Source organism: Thamnophis elegans, chromosome 10 (genome assembly GCF_009769535.1).
Source record: "Thamnophis elegans isolate rThaEle1 chromosome 10, rThaEle1.pri, whole genome shotgun sequence".
NCBI lineage: Eukaryota > Metazoa > Chordata > Lepidosauria > Squamata > Colubridae > Thamnophis > Thamnophis elegans.
In genome coordinates this window covers 63,219,304-63,245,209 of record NC_045550.1, presented here as the reverse complement: position 1 = coordinate 63,245,209, position 25,906 = coordinate 63,219,304, and positions in this window count along the sequence as shown.

Here is a 25,906-nt window from a genome sequence, read left to right as displayed (position 1 = left end):
TGACAATAGGGATTATCAATTATCTGCATGTATGGATGCATTATTATTATTATTGCGTCACTTTTTTTCTTTATTTTACATTATTTTAAACCTCTTTACATATTTACCCGGGCAATTCCCTTCAGAGTTGGCTGGAATCCAGCGGATCAGCATATAAGTCTACGAACGTCTACTAAAAATAAACAAGCAGGCCTGTTGAAGGCAACGCAGACCACTCAGGGTTGATCTGTTGAGTCCTGGGTGCTCTCTGAACTTCCTCGTTTGTTTATAGATTAGATAAGATTAACAGCAGCTAAGTAATTTCATTACCCTGATGAGTTGGATAATGAAATGCCTGCAAGCAGGCTCACTGTTGCATAGCAGTCTCAGGCTTCTGCTGTTGGGTCATAATTCTGTTGCCCATCTCTGGTGCCCCCCCCAAAATCCACTGTACTTGGTTCATTCAAAATAGAGTAGTAGTCCTAGATTTACAACCACAATGCAGCCCAATGTTTTGGTTGCTAAGTGTTGAGAGTTGTTCAGTGGATTTGGCTCCCTTTTGAGTTCTTCCTTGCCACGGTTGTTAAGCGAATCTAACTTCCCCATTGATTTCACTTGTCAGTTTTGTTCCATTTAGTTGTGAAACAACAACATACGAGACATACCTTAGGAAAGAAGCAAACAATAGTACAGAATAACGGAATTAGAAAGTGGGAAACAGAGGTGGTATTCAGCAGGTTCTGACCAGTTCTGGAGAACCGGTAGCGGAGATTTTGAGTAGTTCGGACAACTGGTAAATACCACCTCTAACTGGCCCTGCCCCCATCTATTCTCTGCCTCCCCAGTTCTTAGCTGATTGGGAGGGAATGGGGATTTTGTGGTCACCTTCGCCTGGAGTGGGGTGGGAATGGAGATTTTACAGTATCCTCCCCTGGAGTGAGCCTGCACACACAGCATTCAAATAAAGTCCACTTTAAGTTTAAAAACGTATCTTCTGTGTCAGCATTGGTGAGTAAAACAGCTGATGTGCAACAATCGTTTTTTGCCGCATGAATCAGCTGAGCTAAAATACAGGGAAATATAGGACAGGGATGGGCAGGGGGGGATGGACAGGGCCAACTGCTCACCAGAACTACCGGTTCGCCAGGGGTGGGTTTCTCGCCCCGTTCCAACCAGTTCTGTTGGAACGGGGCCAGTGGCGTCCTCGTGCACGCACGCGGCGCACACATGCGTACTAGCGTCTGTGTGATGCTCCAGCTGCTCCAGCTGTATGCGTCCTGTGCATGCGTGGAAGCGCAGAACTCGTCAAAACTGAGTAAGGAGCGCGGGCGGGTGGGTGGGCCCTTCACCGTTCCCGGAAGTTACTTACTTCCGGGTTCGCCGACCAACCGGTTCGCAGGGACTGCCGCGAACCGGTTGAAACCCACCCCTGTGGTTCGCCCAAACCAGTCCAAACCATCTGAATCCTACCCGAGATGCCACCTATTCTATACCAGTGCATTTGGTTTTTTCTTGGCTAAGTGTAGAACCTTCCTTTTCTCACCCAGATGAATAGGCTAGGTAACCATCATGCTGTACCATTTGTGATATACTGTAGATATCCCCCCCACCCTTCCCAAAGCCCTCCCCTCCCCTAGTTTGGCTCACATCTCACTTCCTCGAATTTATTTAAGCAATCTTTGGTCAGTACTTGAGAAGGAAAAGTTAATGCACAAATCTATTCTTGGGGCTGTTTGATCATTCTTCAAGGAACAAACGACTCTTCAAGTGTTCTCAGAACTCGGCATGTCTGCATTTTTCCTTCTGGGAAGACACAACAGCCCCTGTGAAAATAAAAGCCACATTCCTTACTGGAGATCATTAGGAAATGATAGAAAGGAGAAAAAAAAAACAGCAGCAGCAGAATGCCTTTATGCCAAAATGTAGGAGGATGGCGTGTCGGATATTTGTACAATTATCTCCACCGGACCTCAAAAAAAGACAGGGCTAAGTTAATCAAGAGGGTAGATACGGAACTTCCAAACTCTTGCCAGGGACCCAACAGGGCAGGGGTGGGTTTCAACTGGTTCGCAGTGGTCCCCGCAAACCGGTTGGTCGGCGAACCCGGAAGTAAGTAACTTCCGGGAATGGCGAAGGGCCCACCCGCCTGCCCGCGTTCCTTACCCGGTTTTGACGAGTTCTGCGCTTCCACGCATGCGCAGGACGCATACAGCGCCTGCGCGATCCTCCAGGAGCAGCTGGAGCATCGCACAGACGCTAGTACACATGCGTGTGCTGCGCGCGTGCACGAGGACGCCACCAGCCCCGTTCCAACCGAACCGGTTGGAACGGGGCGAGAAACCCACCCCTGCAACAAGGCCACAGATTTCTCCCTTGATGCCCCTCGCCCACTTGACTTTTCACTTAAAAATCAATTTATTTATACATGGGAAGCTGACACATTACAAAGTGAGGGGTCCTTAGTCCTGTCTGGTTTGGTTCTGCAACCCAACAAGACAGATGCAGACTTCAGAGGATAATTAGAACTGTAGAAAAAACAATTACTGCCAACCTGCCTTCCACTGAGGACCTGTATGCTGCACGAGTCAAAAAGAGGGACTGTGAAAATATTTACAGACCCTTCACATCCTGGACATAAATTATTTCAACTTCTACCCTCAAAATGACGCTATAGGGCACTACACACTAGAACAACTAGACACTAGAACAGTTTTCCCCCCGAAGGCCATCACTCTGCTAAACAAATAATTCCCTCAACACTGTCAAACCATTCACTAAGACTGCATCACTATTATTATTAGTCTTCTCGTCGTTCCTCTCACCCATCACCTCCCACTTATGACTGTATGACTGTAACCTTGTTGCTTGTATCCTTAGGATTTATACTGATTGTTTCCTAGTATGATTTGATTGCTTATTTGTACCTTATGATTATCATTAAGTGTTGCACCTTATGATTCGTGATGAATGTATCTTGTCTTTTTATGTACACTGAGAGCATATTCCTTGTGTGTCCAATCACACTTAGCCAATAAAGAATTCTACTCTACTCTACTCTACTCTACTCTACTCAATTCTACTCTACTCTTCGAGCTTGGTTCTTCTCTTTTCTCTTTTTGCAGACATTTCATTATGCAAACTAGGTAACATCATCAGTGCTAGTTGTCTTCCTCCTCCTCCCTTCACCTCCACAAACCCCATCCATTTTTAGGACTGATGATGTTACCTAGTTTGGTCATGAAATGTCTGCAACAATAACAACAACAACCAAAATCTTACAGAGCCAAATAGAGCAAGAGTACAGCTGTGTCTCTGACAGGTCATTCAGCCTGAATCTTTCCTCTGGGTGACTGGATTTTTGTAATAGGCTGCAGGAAATGCTCCCTCAGTTTGTGCTCACAGGAAATATGAAACGAACCTCTAAATGTCTAGTTTTTGTTCTGTCACCTTTTCCATCCAATGTCCTTATTAAGAATATATCTGTTTCCACGCTTTGGAAAATGGCGGATTTCCTCCTACCTTCACGGCTGGGAAAGAGAAGGCAGCCTTCCCTTCACCCTTCGACTGTTCCAATCTGATATCAGGTGGTTGGCACAAATCAAAATGGTGGAATTCACCGGGAAGAGGCCGAAGAATTATTTCGCAAATTCCACTGGAAATAAATATGGACATTCATTGGATTTTGTGGTGGCCAAGGGCTTGTATCAAACGCTGCTTGTTAGTTAATTAAATGCTGTCAAGTTGGATTTAACCGCTGGTGACAGAATGAGGCAAATGTTCTCCATAGTTCATTATTCCCCCAATCAAAAATTTGCAAAAGAAAGCCTCTAAGAGGGGGAAGGAAAAAAAAAGAAGAAAGGATATTTATTCATTTATAACATTGATATAGCCACCCATCTTTTATAGAACAACATCAATACAGCAATAAAACTACATAATACATACATATATCTATTTAAAAACTCCCGGACATGAGGTATGCTCCTAAGAATTACATTTAAATGCGGCAGGAGCTTTGTTTTAAAAGATTGTGCAAAAAGGAGATTTGCATTTTAAAAGTCTACATCAGAGAAATTTATCTCTTGAAGAATGAAAGTCGGGTGATTTGCATGAAGGGGAATAAAAAGTTTCTTGGGCCACTTAACATTAATAGTTATGCAAATAAGGGGAAGATGCAAAGAAAAATCATGCCGGTTATAAGACATAACAAATATAAATGGTTACATGGTTTCTCTGATTGTTTTTAATCGGGGAAGGGGTGGGAGGACAGAGTGGAGTACTACTATAACACAATGGGAAAATACGCAGGGAGGTTGTGCAAAAATGTGTCAGATACCCAGGCTTTGCTCCCAGCAGATGCACAGATAGTTAACAACATGAATGACTCAAGAAGCCATAAAATAACATAACATAAAAGGGTTTTAAACTCTTAAGTGCTGCCTCTCTTCGGAATAGCAGTTATTGGGGAACTTGGTGGAAAATAATTACTGCAGCTATGATTCGCCCGGTGGCTCTCTAGAAAGATTTGGTTGGCTGGATATAAAATGCTGGGTGATTAGAACTTGTTGGATTCATTCATGAGCCCTGGTGCCTTTCCTCCGATGTTTGAAAGAAAGCTATAGAGGAGAAAGTCAAGTTCTCCTGGTCCCAAAAGGGAACAACTGGACTTTCTTGTTTTTTCCCCTCTCTGAAAGCGTTTTGCTTCTGTTGGAAGAAATATCCATCTGGGTTCAGTTCCAAGTGGGAAGAAAGACACTGGAAATATGGAGACTGCTTGGAAAGATGGTTTAATGGTGGACAGGACCACATGGTTTGAGTTCATGGGCAAAAAGAGCCCAAGGGGTGGGGACAGAGAGAGAGACAGAGTCAGAGACAGAGACAGACAGGCAGGCAGGCAGGCAGGCAGGCAGGCAGGCAGACAGACAGACAGACAGAGATAGAGAGAGACAGAGAGAGAGAGAGAGAGAGAGAGAAAGAGAGAGAGAGAGGGAGAGAGAAAGACAGAGAGAGAGAGAGAGAGGGAGAAAGATAGAGAAAAAGAGAGAGAGACAGAGATCCTCTCTTGGGTATAAGCCTTGGAGCTCCCTGTTCCTGTGTAAGAAATGTATTCTGATTGGTTGTCAGACTTCCATGGGGACATGCAGCAGAGGTGGGTTCCTACCAGTTCAGACTGGTTCGGCCGAGTAGATAGTAACTCAGCTGGCCATGCCCCCGAACCAGTTCTATCAGTGGCACCATAGGCACCGCCATCTTGTTTTTTGCTTCTGTGCATGCACAGAAGCTTTTTTTTTACTACTGCACATCTGGGCGCAGCACGTCCCTGGACAAACCAGCAGTAGAAAAAGCTGGAACCCACCCCTGACGTGCAGGGGTAACTTTGTAGTCCTAAGCTTGGTTGAATCTTGCTGGGTGATGTAACCCCCTCCCCAGGTGCCATGTGGTGAATTCTGTTGGTAGATGGCTAGAGGGCTAATCCTATCATATCCTGAGGGCCATGTCTTTTGTGTTGTAGATAAGCTGTCCCAGCCTTTCTGGGGCTATTAGCTGCTTTCCAAGAGTATGTTTCTCCTTTTCTCATCCAGGGAGGTATAATATTCTGCCTTTTTAATATTTCCTAAAATATTACATTCTTCTAGGACAGGAGTGGGTGCTAACATCCTACACTTCTCATCCAAGAAGCTTCTTCAGTTCTCACAGAATGGTGGGGGATTCCTCCAATAGAACTGAAGAAGTTTCTTGGATGAGTATGTATGTTTATTTCATTTGTATGCCGCCCTTTCCCCCCGAAGGGGACTCAGAGAAGTGAAACATTTTTTTTTTCCAAGGGGGAAAAAAAGAAAGTCCAGTTGCCTTTTGGAAAAGCACTTTGGGGACAAACAGATATTGATTTTGGGAAAAAGCACCTTCGGGACAACCATAACCTGGATGATTGAGAATCTCCATGGACCACAAGATCTGTTCTTTCTTAAGTTGAGATTTTAAATCTCTTTGCTCGAGCTAATAATGAAGCTTAGAAACCCCTTTATTGCCTGGGCACCTGACCACTGCCTGACACTTGGCAAACAAGGTGGGGGGAAGGAAGCTGTTTAAGGTAGGCCAGGGAGACAGACTCCATAAGAACTACTGAAACTTTCTCGTGGGAGAGTTTAATAACAGAAGCTTGAAACAGAGTTTCCACTTATACTAAGCAAAATCAAGGTGAAGCAACCTTGAGTTTCTTTCTCATCTTCTCCTCTCTTTCGGGATGAAGTTTATGTGTGTGTAATCAACCTTGCATTCCTTCTCCAAGGTTATATCTAGCACCTTCTACAGTGGGGCCAACAGCGCAGAGAAGTGGCAGACCGTGTGTCAAGACTGAAAAACGCTTAAGCTTCTTGTGACAATTATTGCTTTTCAACTCAGCCAAAGAACTGGAGGGAAGGAGGGGGAGAGACGGAATGCAAAGGCTCCAGACTTCAATCGTGAGAGCCAAGGACACTTCTACAGGTGGCAGCCAAGACATGGATTGTTATCAAAACAGTCTGGACAACATGACCTGTTCCATGGGAGGAGGGGTGAAACCTATGTCTTAACTATGCAGGCTTGTGCAGGGAACTTGAGAGTTGGTTTTGCTTTCTTCAGTGCCAAAATGATGTACTCAATAAAGTTTTGCTTTTTTGGGATTTTAAAGTTCCTGAAAGTGCCTGCTTTTGTTGGATTTGTTAGTCGGACATGTTCAAATGAACTCTAAACAGAGATCTGGCCAAGATACTTTAATGTGGATTCCTGGCATGATCAGGGATTGGACTAGCTTGACTAGCTAAGTCAGGGTTCCGAATCCCCAAGCTGTGGCCCACTACCAGGCCATGCCCCATTTGGAACCAAGCCATGCAAGTGGTGGGAGAGTGCATGTGCACACACAGATCCACTTGTGCGAGTGATGGGTGCCTCACACATGAAGCTCCATTTGCATGAATGGCAGACTCTCACATATGAAATTCCATTTGTGGGATGTATATTACAACAGTGGGAGTGGCGGGCATGTGCATACACCGCTTGCACAAATGGAGTTGCAGATGGTCACACTTACACTCCCAGTGGTGGGAGTCAAATAATTTAATAACCAATTCGTCCAGGATCAGGTTGGCTGTCGTGGGAGGCATGGCCCATCCCGTCCCCCAGCTCCACCCACAGTGGCCAACCTGAACCTGGGCGAACTGGTTGTTAAATTACAACCCACCCAATCACGCTATCAAAGTGGATTCTGGATGCTATGCTGCAATGGAGAAATGGGCAATGGACTGGCCGGCATGAAGGAAGGAGGAGGAGCAGGGAGAAGAAAGAGGGAAAGCGGCCTTCTCCTTCCCTCGCACTGGCTGCTCCGTTGCCCATTTCCCCATTGCAGCGCAATGCTCAGGATCCACTTTGATAGGGGGAGGGATTTAACCACCGATTCACCCAAACCGGTGCGAACCAGCTGAATCCCACCACTGAGACTGCTGGTCTAAATAATCCATCTACATCTATCATTCTTGATTTTTAGAACAAGGCCTTTGCAGAACTGGGCTCTGAGAATAAAATCCAGCAATTGCATACAATCATGAATGGAAGCAAGCAGTGGTGGGATTCAGCCAGTTCGCACCTATTTGGGAGAACCAGCTGTTAACTTTCTAAGCAGTTTCGGAGAACCGGCTGTTGGAAGAAATCTCCTTTTGTTTTTTTTGGCACTTTACAGGGCTAATCCTGTAAGGAAGGCAGGAAGGAAACATTCTGGTGTTGTTTCTAGCTTAATCTTTATTGCCCTGTTTACAGAAACTGCCTCTCCAGTTAATCCTTATTACATTGTAACTGTCAGGCCTTCAGCGCTTCCTTTAAGAATCTTTGGCCTGCCACACTCTCATTAAGAGGCAGGAGGGGATAGCAAGAGGTATAATGTGTTGTTTTCAAAATAAAAAAAAATCCTTTCTAGAAGCTCAAGGTCATCTTTTGTCTCTACACCTTTGCACCTGACCGGAAGTAGCTGGGCGTAGGTGCTAGCATGGAAGAAGAAGATTGGACCATGTGATGGATTGTGGGTGTGGAGACAAGATCATGAACTTTTAACTGGGTGGGATTCTGATGTAATTTCCAGAATTGGGATTCCACAGCAATGTGCTAAGATGTCTGCTTTATTAAATTGGAACTTTAAGGAAAGTTTTGCCTTGGACTCTGATTTAATTCTACATGATACTTGGAACGCTGACAGTAACAGCTAAGGCAAATGCCTATCAACATGAGTGACATTGACTTGCCCATGCCTACCCAGTCACATGACCACCGAACCCCACCTACCCAGTTGGTCATTAGGGCAGAGAACTGGTTGTTAAATTATTTGAATCCCAAGTATACGCGTCCCAGGATAATGTTGTAGGATCCAATCAGGGTCAGTCACCGGGACCAGAGGTTTAGTCTTCCAAGCTTTTGGTACTCGTGCTGGAGTCCATCCTCAGGGAATATCTCTCTCACCAGATTTTCTCTCTCAGCAACATCTTCTCTCTGGTGGGAGAGAAGTTCCCTGAGGGAACTTCCCTCCAACATGAATCTCCAGCATGGTCTCCAGCACGAGTATCAAAACCTGGAAGACTGAACATCTGATCCCAGTGACCAACCACAGTTAGATTGCATACATTGTTCAGCTCAGTTATTGTTAACTTCAGGGGTTTTTTTTGTGACTCAGCGAACCTTTTTGAATGTTGAATGAATGTTGAATGTTTATTTCATTTGTATGCTGCCCTTTTCCCCCGAAGGGGGACTCAGGGCGGCTCACAACTCAAACCAGGGAAGGGGGATACAGACAAATTAACAACAACACAAAACAATACATAATTTAAAAACACGCAACAATCATACTATTCGAGATAGGGGCAACGGTTCTTTAGCCCCAGGCCTGTCGGAACAGCCAGGTTTTAAGGGCTTTGCGGAAGGCCTGGAGGGTGCGAATCTCCACGGGGAGTTCGTTCCAGAGTGTTGGAGCAGCCACAGAGAAGGCTCTCCTCCGGGTAGTCGCCAGTCGACACTGGCCGGCGGATGGAATTCGGAGGAGGCCTAGTCTGTGGGATGTAATCGGTCTGGTGGAGGTAATTTTTGACAACTTTATTGTTCAATCCATTGTATGAACTCTCAAAATGAGTTAATTTGGGTACTAAGAGGGAAAGTTAAGAAAGTTCATGAATGCCACTTCGGTCTCTCTTCCTTCAGTGCATTCTGTCAACGTTACATGTTTCCAACATTACAAAGCAAAAGATATGAATAATGCACATTTCTATAAACCACACAACTCGTTTTAATCTCCTGCTTCCAACAAGACGGAGGTAGACGTTTCTATCTTTGCAACTTAAGTTCTCCAACTTTACACAATGACATTAAACAGAATGCGTGGCTCTTCACAGCAGTATCTAGCAGGAGATTCCCTTTTGCAAGAGGAACATGATTGGGATTCAGTTTCATGTCACATTCATATATTTCATTTAATGATGCATTTCTCAACCTTGACAATTTTAAGATAGGCAAACTCCCAGAATTGAAGGACGACGCTTATCTTAAAATTCCCAAGATTGAGAAACGTTGCCATATGTCTACGGATATTCTCACTCATCCAGGTTCTTTTTCAAAAGGCAACTGATGGAGGATGGAAGGATTTATATTCCTTGTCAAGTTTTCTCGAAAGCGCCCGAAAGCAGGAAAAAGAAGCAATGGGTGGAAACTAATCAAGCAATGAAGCAATCTGGAAATAAGAAGAAATTTCCTGACAGAATAATTAACCAGTGGGACAACTTGCCTCCAGAACAGAGGTGGGTTCCTACCAGTCCGCACCTATTCAGTAGAACCAGTTCGTCAAATCTACTGAACCGGTTAGAAGAGGTTCCACCAGTGGACCCGGAAAGCAGGCCACACCTACAGAAGAGGTTCCAAAAATTTTTGAAACCCACCACTGGTCCTTGGATATGATTATTCTACACTATCATGCTCCTATTTATAAAACTCGGTGTCTCTGTGAAAGGTAAGGATGACTACTGCGTTTGTGGTGCAATCGGAACATTGCGTGTGTTGAAGTTGTTTTAACGCAAACCAAAGATGCCTTTTAAAAAACAAGTTTACATCCTATTCTTATGCATGCCAGTGCTGTGTGTGAGGTAATTTAAGGTGGTTCTGACAAGTGTCGTCGGCATCTTCATATCCGGTCACATGGGCGGCAAGCCACTCCCATCTGGTCACATGGGCGGCAAGCCACTCCCACAAAGGAGGCCACACCCACAGAGTAGGTTTGAACAATTTTTGAAACCCACCACTGCTCCAGAAGTTGTGAAAGCTCCAACACTGGAAGTTTTTAAGAAGAAAGTGAACAGCCATTTGTCTGAAATGGTATAGGGTGTCCTGCCTGAGCAGGGGGTTGGACTAGAAGACCTCCAAGATCCCTCCCAACTCTATGCTGTGCTGTGCTGTGCTGAGGAGTGCAAATACTGAAGAGGTTTACAAAATCCAGTCTGATAGGGTGAAAGGAGAGAGAGGGGAGGGAGGAGGAGAGGGGGAGAGAGAGACAGAGAGAGAGAGAGAGCTGTGTTCATCTCTCTTTACATCAGTTCTTGGAACCATGCAATAAAACTGACAAAAGGGAATATTTCTTCAAACAGCACCTCGTGAAGCTATAGAATTTATGTCCTCCTGGTGACGGGGCCCCAATTTAAGAAACCTTTTAAAAAGGTTCAGCATTTCATGGTAGCTAAGGAGCCTTTTCCCCACTTGTGCTTCATTAGGGCAGAAGCAAGTCCCGATCACACTTTTTTGCAATAGTAAAGTTGCTTCAAATTTTAAAATTTAGATTTATTTTGTATATTCAGGTACTCTTCGACTTACAAACATGCTTGGCAACTGGCATGTGCTTACGACGGTTGCCGTGTCCCGGAATCAGGTGATCATCTTCTGTGACTTTCTGACAAGCAAAGTCAACAGGGAAACCAGATGTACTTAAAAGCCGTGTTAATCACTTAACAATTGCAGTGATTCACCTAACAACTATGGCAAGAAAAGTCAGAAAATGGGACAAAATTAACTTCACAACTGTCTTGCTCAGCAATAGAAATTTTGAGGTCAATTGTGGTCATGTCAAGGCCTACCAGTTCTCTACCCGGTTGCTGGGTGGCAGAAGTGGGTTCCTACCAGTTCGCTCCTATTAGGTAGAACCGGTTCATCAAATCTACCAAACCGGTTAGAAGAGGTTCCACCAGTGGACCCGGAAAACAGGCCACACCTACAGAAGAGGTTCCAAACTTTTTTGAAACCCACCACTGGTCCTTGGATATGATTATTCTACACGATCATGCTCATATTTATAAAACTCAGTGCCTCTGTGAAAGATAAGGATGACTCCTGCGTTTGTGGTGCACTCAGAACATTGCGTGTGTTGAAGTTGTTTTAACCCAAACCAAAGATGCCTTTTAGAAAACAAGTTTACATCATATTCTTATGCATGCCAGTGCTGTGTGTGAAGTAATTTAAGGTAGTTGTGACAAGTGTCATCGGCATCTTCATATCCGTCACATGGGTGGCAAGCCACCCCCATCCGGTCACATGGGTGGTAAGCCACTCCCACAAAGGAGGCCACACCCACAGAGTAGATTCGAACAATTTTTGAAACCCACCACTGCTGGGTGGGCATGACCTATTTGGCCTCCTGCACCACTGTGTGGGAGTAGGGCATTTTCACCCTCCCCAGGCTCCGGAGGGTTTTTTCAAGCCTCCGGGAGGGCAAAAATGGCCTTTCAAGGCACTCCGAAGGCCAGAAACGAGCCCACTTCTGGACTTTTGGGAGCCCCGTTTTTCACTCTCCCCAGGCTCTGGAGGCTTTCCTCGAGCCTCCGGGAGGGCAAAAACATCCTCCCCCGGACTCTTGCTAATCTGAGTAAGATAGGATCCATTAAGATGGATATGGAGCATCTACATTGCTCTGGGTGCATTGAAAACTGCAACTATCGTAATTTGGGGAGGAAAAAAATTAAGAAAAACACAGCCAGATCCTTTCATGAATCAGTCTAAGGACACAAAATGCATTGTTTAAAAAATATAACGTTATTAAAAGTTTTAAAAATAAGAGTGAAAATGAAAGACAGATTAAAATAAAGTAAGAAGACAAAACCAAAAAAGAGGAAATAAAAGAGAAAGCTATGCAAAGTGAGGAAAGAAAAGGTAGAAGAGGAAAAAGAAAGGAAAGAAGAAGAGTTACAAACATCCTCTTGACAGCAGTTGTGAGTTCAATTGTAGATTTATCACTTCCTCTAAATTCAATGTGATTCTCTTCTTTCTATAATCTTTAACAGATTAACAGAGTTGGAAGGGATCCTGTAGGTCATCTAGTCCAACCCCCTGCTCAAGCAGGAGACCCTACACCATTTCTGTCAAAAGGCAGTCCAATCTCTTCTTGAAAGCCTCCAGTGATGAATTTCCCGCAACTTCTGTGTTCCATCGGTTGATTGTTTCTCACTATCAGAAAATTTCTCCTTATTTCCAGGTTGAATCTCTCCTTAGTTCAGTTTCCATTCATTATTCCTTGTTTGGCCTTCAGGTGCTTTGGAGAACAGCTTGACCCCCTCCCCTTTGTGGCATCCCTCAAATATTGGAACGCTGCTATCATGTGTCCCCTGGTCCTTCTTTTCACCAGACTAGCCTTGCCCAGTTCCTGTAACCGTTCTGCATATGTTGTTATTTTTTAGTCTCCAGTCCTGTAATCATCCTGGTTGCTCTCCTCTGTACTCTTTCTATAGTCTGTCCTAACTACCATATTTTTCGGAGTATAAGATGCACCTTTTTCCCTCAAAAAAGAGGCTGAAAATTTGGTGTATCTTATACACTGAATACAGCATTTTTTTTCCCTCCCGAAACTCTGCCCCCTTCATCAAAATGGCCATGCAGAGCCCATAGAAGGCTTTCAGAGAGCTCCTGGGGGCCGGGGAGGGCAGAAATGAGTGAAAAATGGGCTGTTTTTTGCTCAATTTTGCCCCGCCAGCCCCCAGGAGTATTCTATAAGCCTCCTAAAGGCTATGCATGCAATTTGTTTGACCAAAAAATGGCCATTTTTTGCTTGTTTTTTGGGGGGAACCCCCAGGAGCACTCTGCAAGCCCCCTAAAGGCTATTCATGCCTTTTTTGGAGGGGAAGGGGCTCGTTTCCACAAAAAACAGACCGTTTCTGGGAGCTTTGCAGAGTGCAAAAACTTTTTTTAAAAATTTGCCTCTTCAAAACCTTGGTGCCTCTTATATTCCAGTGCATCTTATACTCCGAAAAATACAGTAATCATCAAAATCAAAGATCATAAGTTTATTTTTTTTTCTGGTTTTCTTGAAACGTCCAAAGGGGCTTTCAGTCAGCCATAAACATAGATATTGTCTTTTCTCTAATTAAGCAGGTCAATCTGACCTTCCCAGCAAGTTCCATCAACCATTCCTTCCTTGTATGTATTGCCAAATCTTTTCCATCCTTGTGCATACATCTCGCTTCAGTTATCATATACAAAAACAAAAGTCCATGGCTTTTTCCCCCCTCAACTGTTTATCCATCCCTCTCAGAAGGAAAAGTTCTGGTTTCACAAGATGCAGATAAAATTAAAATATATAAGTAAAAGAAACAGATAAAGAGATAAAACAAACAGATAAAAAACAAGAGAGAGCTGGAGAACAAACATCAGTTAAACTTATAAAACCACCTTGCAGGCTGTCGGTGGGTTCCCCAAGTCTAGTTAAAAAAACAATACAGCTAAAATGCAAACAGTACAGAAAAGTTACTGAGGCTCTGGAAAGAGAAGAGCAACAAAGATGATTAGGGGACTGGAGGCTAAAAAATATAAAGAACGGTTGCAGGAATTGGGTATGTCTGATTTAATGAAAAGAAGGACTAGGAATTACATGATAGCAGTCTTCCAATGTTTCAGGGGCTGCCCCAAAGAAGAAGGAGTCAAGCTATTTTCCAAAGCAGCTGAAGGCAGGACAAGAAGTAACGGATGGAAATAAATCAAGGAGAGAAACAACCAAGAACTAAGGAGAAATTTCCTGACAATGAGAACAATTAATCAGTGGAACAGCTTGCCTCCAGAAGTTGTGAATGCTCCAACACTGGAAGTTTTTAAGAAGAGACTGGACAGCCACTTGTCTGAAATGGTATAGGATTTCCTGCTTGAGCAGGGACTAGAAGACCTCCAAGGTATCTTCCAGCTCTATTCTGATTGATTGATATGTTGAGACTCTAGAAAGAGTGCAGAGAAGAGCAAGAAAGGTGATTAGGGGGCTGGAGGCTAAAACATATGAAGAATGGTTGCAGGAACTGGGTATGTCTAGTTTAATGAAAAGAAGACTAGGACTGACATCTTCCAATATTTGAGGGGCTGCCACAAAGAAGAGGGGGTCAACCTATTCTCCAAAGCATCTGAAAGCAGGACAAGAACCAATGGATGGAAACCAGTGGTAAAATTCAATTTTTTTTACTACCAGTTCTATGGCTTGGTGGTGTGGCAGGGGAAGGATACTGTAAAATCTCCATTTCCACCCCTCTCCAGGAGAAGGATACTGCAAAATCCCCAATCCCTCCACACTCCAGGGGAAGGATACTGTAAAATCTCCATACTCTCTCCATTCCAGGGGAGGATACTGTAAAATCTCCATTCCCTCTCCACTCCAGGGGAAGGATACTGTAAAATCTCCATTCCCTCCCCACTCCAGGGGAAGGATACTGTAAAATCTCCCTACCCTCTCCATTCCAGGGGAGGATACTGCAAAATCCCCAATCCCTCCCCACTCCAGGGGAAGGATACTGTAAAATCTCCATTCCCTCCCCACTCCAGGGGAAGGATACTGTAAAATCTCCATTCCCTCTCCACTCCAGGGGAGGATACTGCAAAATCCCCAATCCCTCCCCACTCTAGGGGAAGTATATTGTAAAATCTCCATACCCTCTCCACTCCAGGGGAAGGATACTGTAAAATCTCTATTCTCTCCCCACTCCAGGGGAAGGATACTGCAAAATCTCCATTCCCACCTCACTCTGTGGCCAGCCAGAGGTGGTATTTGCCAGTTGTCCAAACTATTCAAAATTTCTCCTACTAGTTCTCCAGAACCTGTCAGAACTTGCTGAATTTCACCCCTGGTGGAAACTAATCAAGGAGAGAAGCGACCTAGAACTAAGGAGAAATTTGCTAAAATTCAAAATTTGAGCAGAGGGTTGGACTAAAAGACCTCCAAGGTCCCTTCCAACTTTGTTGTTCTGTTAGTCCATATTCTGTACAAAAACCCTGTTTGCACCCCTCCAAAGTGCTGAAATGGTGCATCCATTTGTAATTTCCCCCTCTGTATCCAGGACAAGGTTCTCAGAGGATTGTATGCTGAACGAACTTGCCTGAAATCTTCCCTCTGCAAGTATCAAGATTTGAATATGAAAAAAGAGATGATTTTGCAACAAGGAGCAAAACTAAATGCAAGGAAATAAAAGTTATCCCTGGAAGTTTTGATAGATCATCTCAGAATAAACACAAAACCTGGGAAATCATCCAAAAAGTAGAGCAACTGTAGTTAAACTTACAATGGTATCGGAAGAATAAAAACTGCTGAAGCAATGTTAAAAATTAATTATTCTTTCGACTTTAAATCAGGTGTCATAACCATTCTGAGCAGTCAGATTTTCTTCACTGGGTAATTTCTGAAAATATAACATGTTGGAAAGCAGCTCAGAAGTTATCGGAAATCCATTTTATACTCCTGATTCACAAACATTATTAGTGTTATTGTCTCCCTTAATTGCAAACCCACTTGTGTGTAACGTTGCTTTACTTCTTTCACACAGCAGAACCAGGATTGAAAATACAGGTAATCCTTGATTTACAACCACAACTGAGTGTTGTGGCCGGCGAGTGGAGCTGGCAGCAGAGTTGGACAGTGAGGAGGTTGGGGAGGAACATGGGCCAGTCCTGGAGGCTGGGGAAGGCTCGAAGGAGGGCTTTGCATTGGAGGCAGAGCCCTCGTCTGGCAGTTATCAGCTGCCTTCAGAGTCAGAGATCAGTGAGGCAGAGGAACAGCTGGAGCCTGTTCCCAGTGTGCGCATGCGCAGAGTTGCCAGAAGAAAAGATCAGTTAAAAAATCAGGGCTGATTGGGAGTAAAATCACAGGTGGACGGTGAATGGCCCCCTCCCATAAGAAATAAAAGAGGAGCAAAAGGGGAGTGGCCTTTTGTAGGAAACAATTCATTTGTTCGTTCATTAGTTCGTTTCAGGAGTGTGAAGATCTGTCCCCGAATCTCAGAGACTCTGTGCCAAGTCTTTCCTTGCATAGCACTACCTTTGGAAAATAATTACATGGCAGCTTTCCAGGCTAGATAAGGTCTGTGGTCATAACTTCACCTTTGAAAGACTGGTTACCAGGCCTTTGCTGAATGTGAATGAGAGGAATTCGCGTTCATTTAACAAAAAGGTTTTGTTTGGACCAGGAATCTGCTTTGTTCTTTTTGGGGAATCCTAAGTCAGAACACTGAGCCCAAAATTTCCTGACAGAACAGTTAGAATCAGTGGAACGACTTGCCTCCAGAAATTGTGAATGCTCTAACACTGGAAGTTCTTAAGAAGAGATTTTTAAGAAAAAATGTTTTAAGAAACATAAGCAAAGATAACAAAATAGTTTTTTTGCGGATTATAACTCCTGACATGCATAAAGACACATGAAGTGTTATCCAAAGGTCCAAGAATATGCATTTGGGGCAGTGGAATAAAGAGGTCATGTTTCCCTACCCAGCCATGTCCGACTTCAGGGGACGGTGGTCATTCTTACCAGAGGGAGCCAGCATTGTCCAAAGAGGAATCCATGGTCATGTGGTCAGCATGATTATACTCCAAGGCTCATGGAATGCTGTTATCTTCCCATCAAAGTGGTACCTGTATATCTACTTGCATTTGCATGTTTTTGAACTGCTTCTCGGCAGGAGCTGGAACAATTAACAGGAGCTCATTCCGCCACCTGGCGCCTGAGCCAGGCTGTTAGCTTAACCTGTTTAATAGCAGCCATGTGCACAGAAATGGAAGATCGGTGGTGCAGTGGTTAGAGTGCAGTACTGCAGGCTACTTCTGCTGACTGCCGGCTGCCTGCAATTTGGCATTTTGACTCTCACCAGTCTTTTTCAAAGAGAAAAAATACTAATATTTTATTTCTACTCGGGAAACCGCTTCTGGTCTTGGTGCTTGAGGTGTGGGGGGAAATGAAACTTTGATTTTGGGTTTTACCAATTAGATAGATTTGTTGTTATAGAAATGGGTAGTTTATACTATGAAAAGTAAAAAGTAAAAAGTTGAGGTTTGAGATTTAAGCCTTATTATTCTAACTGCACCAATGGGAGCTGGAAGTCAGTGCCTTATTTTTTTTCTTTTTCCCCTTTTCTTTCCCTCTTTTTCCCTCTCCTAATTTCCCTACTATTTATTTTTGCATTTTCTTTGTGAATAATATAAACTAATAAAAATTGTTTAAAAAATAATAAAATAAAATAAATAAAACAAAACAAATAATATAAAATGATAAAATAATGATAATGATAAAATGATAAAATGATGATAAAATGATAAAATGATAAAATGATAAAATGATAAAATGATAAAATGATAAAATGATAAAATGATAAAATGATAAAATGATAAAATGATAAAATGATAAAATGATGATAAAATGATAAAATGATAAAATGATAAAATGATAAAATGATAAAATGATAAAATGATAAAATGATAAAATGATAAAATGATAAAATGATAAAATGATAAAATGATAAAATGATGATAAAATGATGATAAAATGATAAAATGATAAAATGATATAAAATGATAAAATGATAAAATGATAAAATGATGATAAAATGATGATAAAATGATGATAAAATGATGATAAAATGATGATAAAATGATGATAAAATGATAAAATAATGATAAAATAATGATAAAATGATAAAATGATGATAAAATGATGATAAAATGATAAAATAATGATAAAATGATAAAATGATGATAAAATGATGATAAAATGATAAAATGATAAAATAATAAAATAATTAATAAAATAATTAATAAAATGATAAAATAATAAAATAATAAAATAATAAAAATATAAATATAAATATATAATAAAATAATAAAATAAATAATAAAATAATAAAATAAATAATAGAATAAATAATAAAATAATAAAATAATAAAAATATAATAAAATAATAAAATAAATAATAGAATAATAAAATAAATAATAGAATAAAATAATGATAAAATGATAAAATGATAAAATGATAAAATGATAAAATGATAAAATGATAAAATGATAAAATGATAAAATGATAAAATGATAAAATGATAAAATGATAAAATGATAAAATGATGATAAAATGATGATAAAATGATAAAATGATAAAATGATAAAATGATAAAATGATAAAATGATAAAATGATAAAATGATAAAATGATAAAATGATAAAATGATAAAATGATAAAATGATAAAATGATAAAATGATAAAATGATAAAATGATAAAAAAATAAAATGATAAAATGATAAAATGATGATAAAATGATAAAATGATAAAATAAATAAAATAAATAAAATAAATAAAATAAATAAAATAAATAAAATAAATAAATAAAATAAATAAAATAAATAAAATAAATAAAATAAATAAAATAAATAAAATAAATAAAATAAATAAAATAAATAAAATAAATAAAATAAATAAATAAAATAAATAAAATAAATAATAAAATAAAATAGCATCAGCCATTTTCTGAATTCATTTTTTATTGCTTTCCTTATAGAAAATATTTAATTCTAATTTATGTTTTTAACTTTTTACAGTCTTGCTTTTTCCCCATTTCATTAGTGGCCTAGTCACTTGTCTGAGGGTTTTTTAAAAAAAACATTAAGGTAAAATTAGCTCACCTCCCACTGAACTGTCACACATCCATACAAGTTTCATGTGGTGCCACAAAAACGGATTGCTTTTTCCTGGAGGTTTTTTTTTTTTAAGTTGCTAGAAAAGTAAGAGAGACATCAAATAAAAGAATAGATAGAACAGTGGAGTTTGTAGGCTGGCAGCGGGGTAAATAAAACATGTGTGGTATAGAAATTTTTTAAAAAAACACTTTCATCCAGGGTGAAGTTCCAAAGCATTGGATTCCCATTGAGTTCTTTCGTTGCACCATTTTAAACCTTGCTTTGTTACAAAACAGTCACTTTTAAGTGCACAATACACTGGAAGGTAAACTTTTTAAAATATTGCCACTGCTTTATACTGATGCCAGATTTAAGTCCATTTATTCCTCTTGCAGAAGAAAAGTGAAGCCCACTCGATCTGGAGCACCACTTCACACTGTTGTTGTTGTTGTTGTTGTTTTTCTTTCTCATCCTTGTTCTGGTTTATTGATTTTGCTGTTATCCTGAGTTGCCTTTTTAATCAATTCTATTTTATTGTTTGAAACTGATTGCAAGTGTCATCACTGGAGGGGGCTGGGGGGGAAGCGAGGGTGAATAAATAAAGAAGCAAACCCATAAAGACAAAGGAGGCAGGCTGTGCTTGGCTTTTGACAGCTCAGAGCATTGATCTTGGAAACGGCGTATACGGTAATGTGAAAAATGAAATGCTTGCCTGCCATCTGCTTCACTCAAGGCCCAGCCAGAATTCCTCCATCAAAGTATTTCGGCAGCCAAAAACGCACATCTCAAATATTACACTTCACAATCATTTAAAGGCTGGCTTAATTGCGAATGATGTGGTCGCAGTGTCATCCTGAGCCCGGCACAAGCACTGTGCCACAACAACAATGCCGGGCTAGTGAAGTCCTTGACAATAGGGCTACTCTAGAAAAAGTGCAGAGAAAAGCTACCAGGATGATTTGAGGACTGGAGGCTAAAACATACAATGAACAGTTGCAGGAACTGGGCATGACTAGTCTAGTGAAGAGAAGGACCAGGGGAGACATAGCAATAGCAGTAGACTTATATACCGCTTCATAGGGCTTTCAGCCCTCTCTAAGCGGTTTACAGAGAGTCAGCATATTGCCCCCAACAATCTGGGTCCTCATTTTACCCACCTCGGAAGGATGGAAGGCTGAGTCAATCCTGAGCCGGTGAGATTTGAACCGCTGAACTGCTGATCTAGCAGTAGCCTGCAGTGCTGCATTTAACCACTGCGCCACCTCGGCTCTGATAGCAGCCTTCCAATATTTGAGTTGCTGCCACAGAGAGGAGGGGGTCACGATATTTCCCATGAAGGCCAGACAAGGAATAATGGATGGAAACCGATCAAGGAGAGATTCAACCTAGAAGCAAGGAGGAACTTTCTGATAATGAGGACAATCAACCAATGGAACAGAAGTTGCCTTCAGAAGTTGTGGGAGCTTCATCACTGGAGGCTTTCAAGAGGAGATTTTTGTATTTGTTTTTGTATTTTATTGGTCTTCTATGCCGCCCACTCCCGAAGGACTCCAGGCGGCTTACAATAACAAGGGAAGGGGATAAATAGACAAATAGACAAACAACAATTTAAAATACACAACATTCATAGTTCCCGTGGGGCTGGCTATTTCAACAGCCCCCCAGCCTGCCGGAGCAGCCAGATCTTAGTGGCTTTGCGGAAGGCTGGGAGAGTAGTAAGGGTCCGGATCTCCACGGGGAGCTCGTTCCAGAGAGCTGGAGCTGCAACAGAGAAGGGTCTCTCCCGGGAAGTCGCCAGCCGACATTGGCTGGCAGATGGGATCCGGAGGAGGCCTAGTCTGTGCGATCTGATCAGTCTATGGGAGGTAATTGGCAGGAGGCGGTCTCTCAGGTACCCAGGTCCGATGCCATGTAGGGCATTATAAGTAACGACTAGCACGACTAGATTGGACTGCCATCTGTTTAAAATGGTGTAGGGCAATGGTGAAATTCAATCTTTTTTTACTACTGGTTCTGTATGCGTGGCAGGGGAAGGATACTTCAAATCTCCATTCCCACCCCACTCCAGGGGAAGGTTACTGCAAAATCCCCATTTCCTCCCAATCAGCTGGCACTCGGGAGGCAGAGAATAGAAGGGGTGGGGCCAGCCAGAGATGGCATTTGCCGGTTCTCCGAACTACTCAAAATTTCCTCTACTGGTTCTACACAACCTGTCAGAACCTGCTGAATTTCACCCCTGGTGTAGGGTCTCCTGCTTGGTGGGGAGATTGGACTAGATGACCTACAAGGTCCCTTCCAACTCTGTTAATGTAATCTTATACCAAAGGGCATCGAGGAGTTGTTATTTTGAGTTTCTTTCTCATGCTTTCCACTTTCCCCAGAGCGAGTGGCTGTTTCTCTTCTCTGAATTATTCATCTATTCCTTCCCCCAAGGTCATCGTCTAAATTCCTTTACAAAAGCATTCCATGATATGCAGGAGGAACTTTCTGAAAGTGAAGACAATCAACCAATGAAACAGAAGTTTCCTTCAGAAGTTGTGGGAGCTTCATCACTGGAGGCTTTCAAGAAGAGATTGGACTGCCATTCGTCAGAAATGGTGTAGGGTCTCCCGCTTGGGTGAAAGGAGGTTGGACTAGATGACCTACAAGGTCCCTTCCAACCCTGCTAAGATGAAAATCTTTAAAAGACACTACAGGGTAGTCCTTACGACAACCATAGTTGAGCCAAAAATTTATGTTGCTAAGCGAGACAGTTGTTAAGCAAGTTTTGCCCCATTTGATGGCCTTTCTTGCCACAATTGTTAAGCGAATCACTGCAGTTGTTTAGCTAGTCACGCCGTTGTAAAGTGAATCCGCCTTCCCCGTAGACTTTGCTTGTCAGAAGGTATTGCATGATCCCTGCGATGCTGCAAACGTCATAAATGCGAGTCCCACAAACCAGGACAGTCCTCATCCTTCAAACCAGCATCTGATGGGGCCACGACAAAACCATTGACAAAAATCTAAACCCTGAGCTACAAGCCTTTTCTATTATTTCAAATTGAAATGAATTCCCAGTGGCACATTGCAAATCTTTGCATCCTCCTTCAACCTGAATTCATTTGTCATTGAATAAAGGCAACGATCTGCCGACACGAAGACATACTTCAGTGATGCTTTTATGCTACAAGACAATAGCATCATAAAACCAAAATCCTTTTGCACTGATCCAGGAAAAAAAAGGCAGCTCTCTAAATCAAAGAGCGTGGGTTAAAATCTCACCGTCACCCGTAATAACCCTTGCAGAGACATGCTAGTCTTTTAGGCCCACCTGGGCGATAAATGCTGGATTTGTTCTGCTCAGTGACCTGAGATATATTGATGTAAAGAGGCTTAGAAACTCTTTAATGAATGCAATCCAAAATAAGGGCCTAAATGCAAATCTGGGAGGCAGAGATGGACCATCTTATTCCCTCTTCTGACTCTAATTTCAGGGAGGGAGCCTGAAGAAAAGGCGTGTCAGATCTGAAGACACCAGAGTAGCGTTAGCATAACATAGGCTTAACAGAAATCTCCACACTTTATCACAACTAATAAAGGAGAATATCTGTAGCTCAGAGTTGAACTGAAGAGTCCTTCGTGCGCTTTGACCCTAGTGGTTTGGCTGTTCGGTTGTTTGGTAGGTAACTGATGATAGTATCTAGTTTGGATAGTGCAGGGATGTGCAGTCACTAGAGGCAGGGGAGGCGTGGCCTCCCCAGTCATGAGGAAAAGGAAAGAATTTTAAAGAATTTTTAAAAAATAATTAAAGCCAAGGTAGTTGCTACCAGATTCTAAGTCACAGTGACTTGGAATAGTGCTTAGTGTTAACTATAGGAGGAGGCCAGAGAACTAGGGGCCTCTTTTGCATAAGGAATTTTTTGCCTTTTAAGAGTTAACCAAGGGTTAAAGAGCAAAGAATTCCTTATGCAAATGAGGCACGTGTTGTCTCGCCTCCTGTAGAGGGTATTTTAGAGGCTTTTTAGGGTTCTCTGGGAGCAACTAGCTCAGTCTGACTCAGAGCTCTGGGCTTTCATGAGGGCAGAGTTGAAATCCTCTCTGAAACAGCTGGAAAAGGTCCATGTGTGGGAGGGGGAGGAATTTGCATGCAGAACCCATGTTGCCTTTTCAAACACACACACACACACACACACACACACACACACACACAGAGCTGGATGAAAGTATATAAGCCCAGCTTCACTGAAAAGGCAATGTGATTCACCTGCAATCAAAGGCTCTGATCGGAAGGCAGCAGGGGAAGTGGGGGGGGGGGGATGGCAGAGGAGCTGTTTTCAAGCCTTTGGAAAATATATCCAATCCAACTTCTATGTTTGTGTTTGAGAGTGAGTGAGTGAGAGAGGGATCCAAGTTCTCTGTGTGCGTGTGTCTGTTTGAGAGAGGGGAGAGGGAGGGAGAGAGGGAGGAAGGAGGGGGAGGGAGAAGAAAAAGAATGGGAAAACTTATTTTGCAAGGGGGAAAAATGCTGTCGCTTTAAATCGGAACTGAGCATGCCTGGCTGTGGAATTCTGGGAGTTGAAGCCCACAAGTCTAAAAAGCTGCCTCACCAGCCGTAAAACTCACCGCACATCACTGGGATAGTGAGACAACTAAACTCAGAGAGCAACAAGGAAACAACAACCAAGAAAGAAAACAACCAAAATCAGAGAGCACCAAGTACCCCTCATTCATCACAACTTCTATCCACATCCTTCGGAGAATAGGTTGACACTTTCTTCTTTGTAGCAGCCACTCAAATATTGGGAGACTGCTCTCATGTCAGCCCCCCTAGTCCTTCTTTTCATTTAACTAGACATACCCAATTCTATGAATGGACGCGGTAGCTCAGCGGCTAAGACGCTGAGCTTGTTGATCAGAAAGTTCAGCAGTTTGGCGATTCGAATCCCTAGCGCCGGAGTGAGCTCCCATTACTTGTCCCAGCTTCTGCCAGCCTAGCAATTCGAAAGCATGTAAAAATGCAAGTAGAAAAAAGTTCTAGCATAGGTTGATATGAAGCTGCTTTCTTTCCCAGCCGGGTGACCTTGAAGCAGCATCTCAGGGAGATACAGAAGTTACTTTCACTTTCGTTTGTGTATCATTTTCTCCAACCATATGTGGATTTTAGTCCAGTATCTTTTGGCTTCAGTGCAAGTCCACCACATGTGGTAGTATGAGCCAGATATCTGGTGACATTTCCAACACTTTTCTGATTTATTCTTGAACATTCTTGCGATTCTGGTCAGGGGTAGGTGCCACCTGTAAAACATCTTATACAAGTTTTCTCTATATGCAGTAGACATTGTCATTTTGTAATTTTGAGACCACAATTTCTGCCAATTCTCTAAATCAATCCCATACTTAAAATTTTCCCCCAAGCAATCATAGTTTCTTTAACTTGTTCTTCATGCAATTTAAACTCCAATAAATATCCATATAGTTTTTAAATTACTTTTTCATCAGTACCTGTTAGAATTTTGTCTAGCTCAGTCATTTTATTATAGAGACCTTTAGTTTTTCTATCTTCATTATATCTAGATTGTATCTGTACATATGAATACCAGTTCATTTCCATCCCTTCTTGCTTCAACTCTTGACTAGATTTGAGCTCACCCTCTGTATTCAGTAATTCTATATATCTAACTGTTTGTTCCTTTTTATGTATTATCGGATACGAGAATGCTTCAATTGTTGATGTCCAGACTGGAATTTTTAAATAATGTAATTTTTTAATCTTTTCCCAATTTAACAACAACGCCTCCCTTATATAATGTCTTCTAAAATAACCATGTGGTTTAGTTCCCTTATACCATAAGAAAGCATGCCATCCCAACAGCAGATTGTGACCTTCTACGTTCAATAATCTAGAGTTTTTTAATGATATCCACTCCTTAAACCACATCAGGTTTGCTGCCTGATAGTATAGCTCCCAATCGGGTAATCCAAAACCTCCTCTTGATCTAACATCTTGTAGTAATTTAAGCTCTTTTTATTGGGAATCTTACCAGAAATCTACAACAAAGACTTAAAATATTTGATTGTAAATGTGTTAACAGCAGCCAGAATTGTATTTGCAAAAAACTGGAAAAATGAAACAATACCAAAAGAGGAAGAAATCATTCGAAAAATAATGGACTGTGCCGAAATGAGTAAATTGACATTTGAAATTAGAGAGCAAGAGGATGAACAATTTTATAAGATATGGGACTTGTTTTATCAATGGCTAAAGGAAAAAAAAACAAAATCTTGGAAATGAAAAATGATACACTTATGTCTTAATTGGAGAAAGTAAATGATGATATAATTATGCTGTGAAATAATTCAACAATGATATAAGGAAGTACTAATATAAGGTCTGGGGATATAATGTATAAGGTTAAGAACTTACTATAATGATATTTCGCTGCTGATAAGGCAATTCTAATAGGGGAACAAATGAAAACTGGTATATATAGGCAGCGATGCCTTGTTGAACAATGAAGGAATAAGATCTCTGTTTGAAGGTATGAAATGCAAGATTAACAATGAATAGAAGTATATTCTCTGGGGGAAAATAATGCTAATGTTAACTGAATATATATTGTAGAAGGAAAATGAGACCTTTAGTTACATTAGAGGAAATATCTGAGATGGTAAACATTATTTGAAGATGTAGATGTTAAAACAACCGTAATCAAACGACATGTTGCATGTGATGATGTTTTTTTTTTCCCCCTCCTTTCTTTTCCATTCCTTTTTGGACTTTTTTTTTTTTTTTTTTGCCCTTTTTGGCCTCCCCCTCCTCCCCCTACCTCTTTTTTCCTTTTTCTTCTTCTCTCTCTCCCTTGTTTTATTTTGTTGTTTTTTGTTTCTTAAACCCTAGCTTATTGTGGTGCTTATCAAATATACAATAGAGAGATACGGGATGTATAAACTTAGTAGGGATGCACCTGTAATTAAACGACATATTATATGTGAAGATGG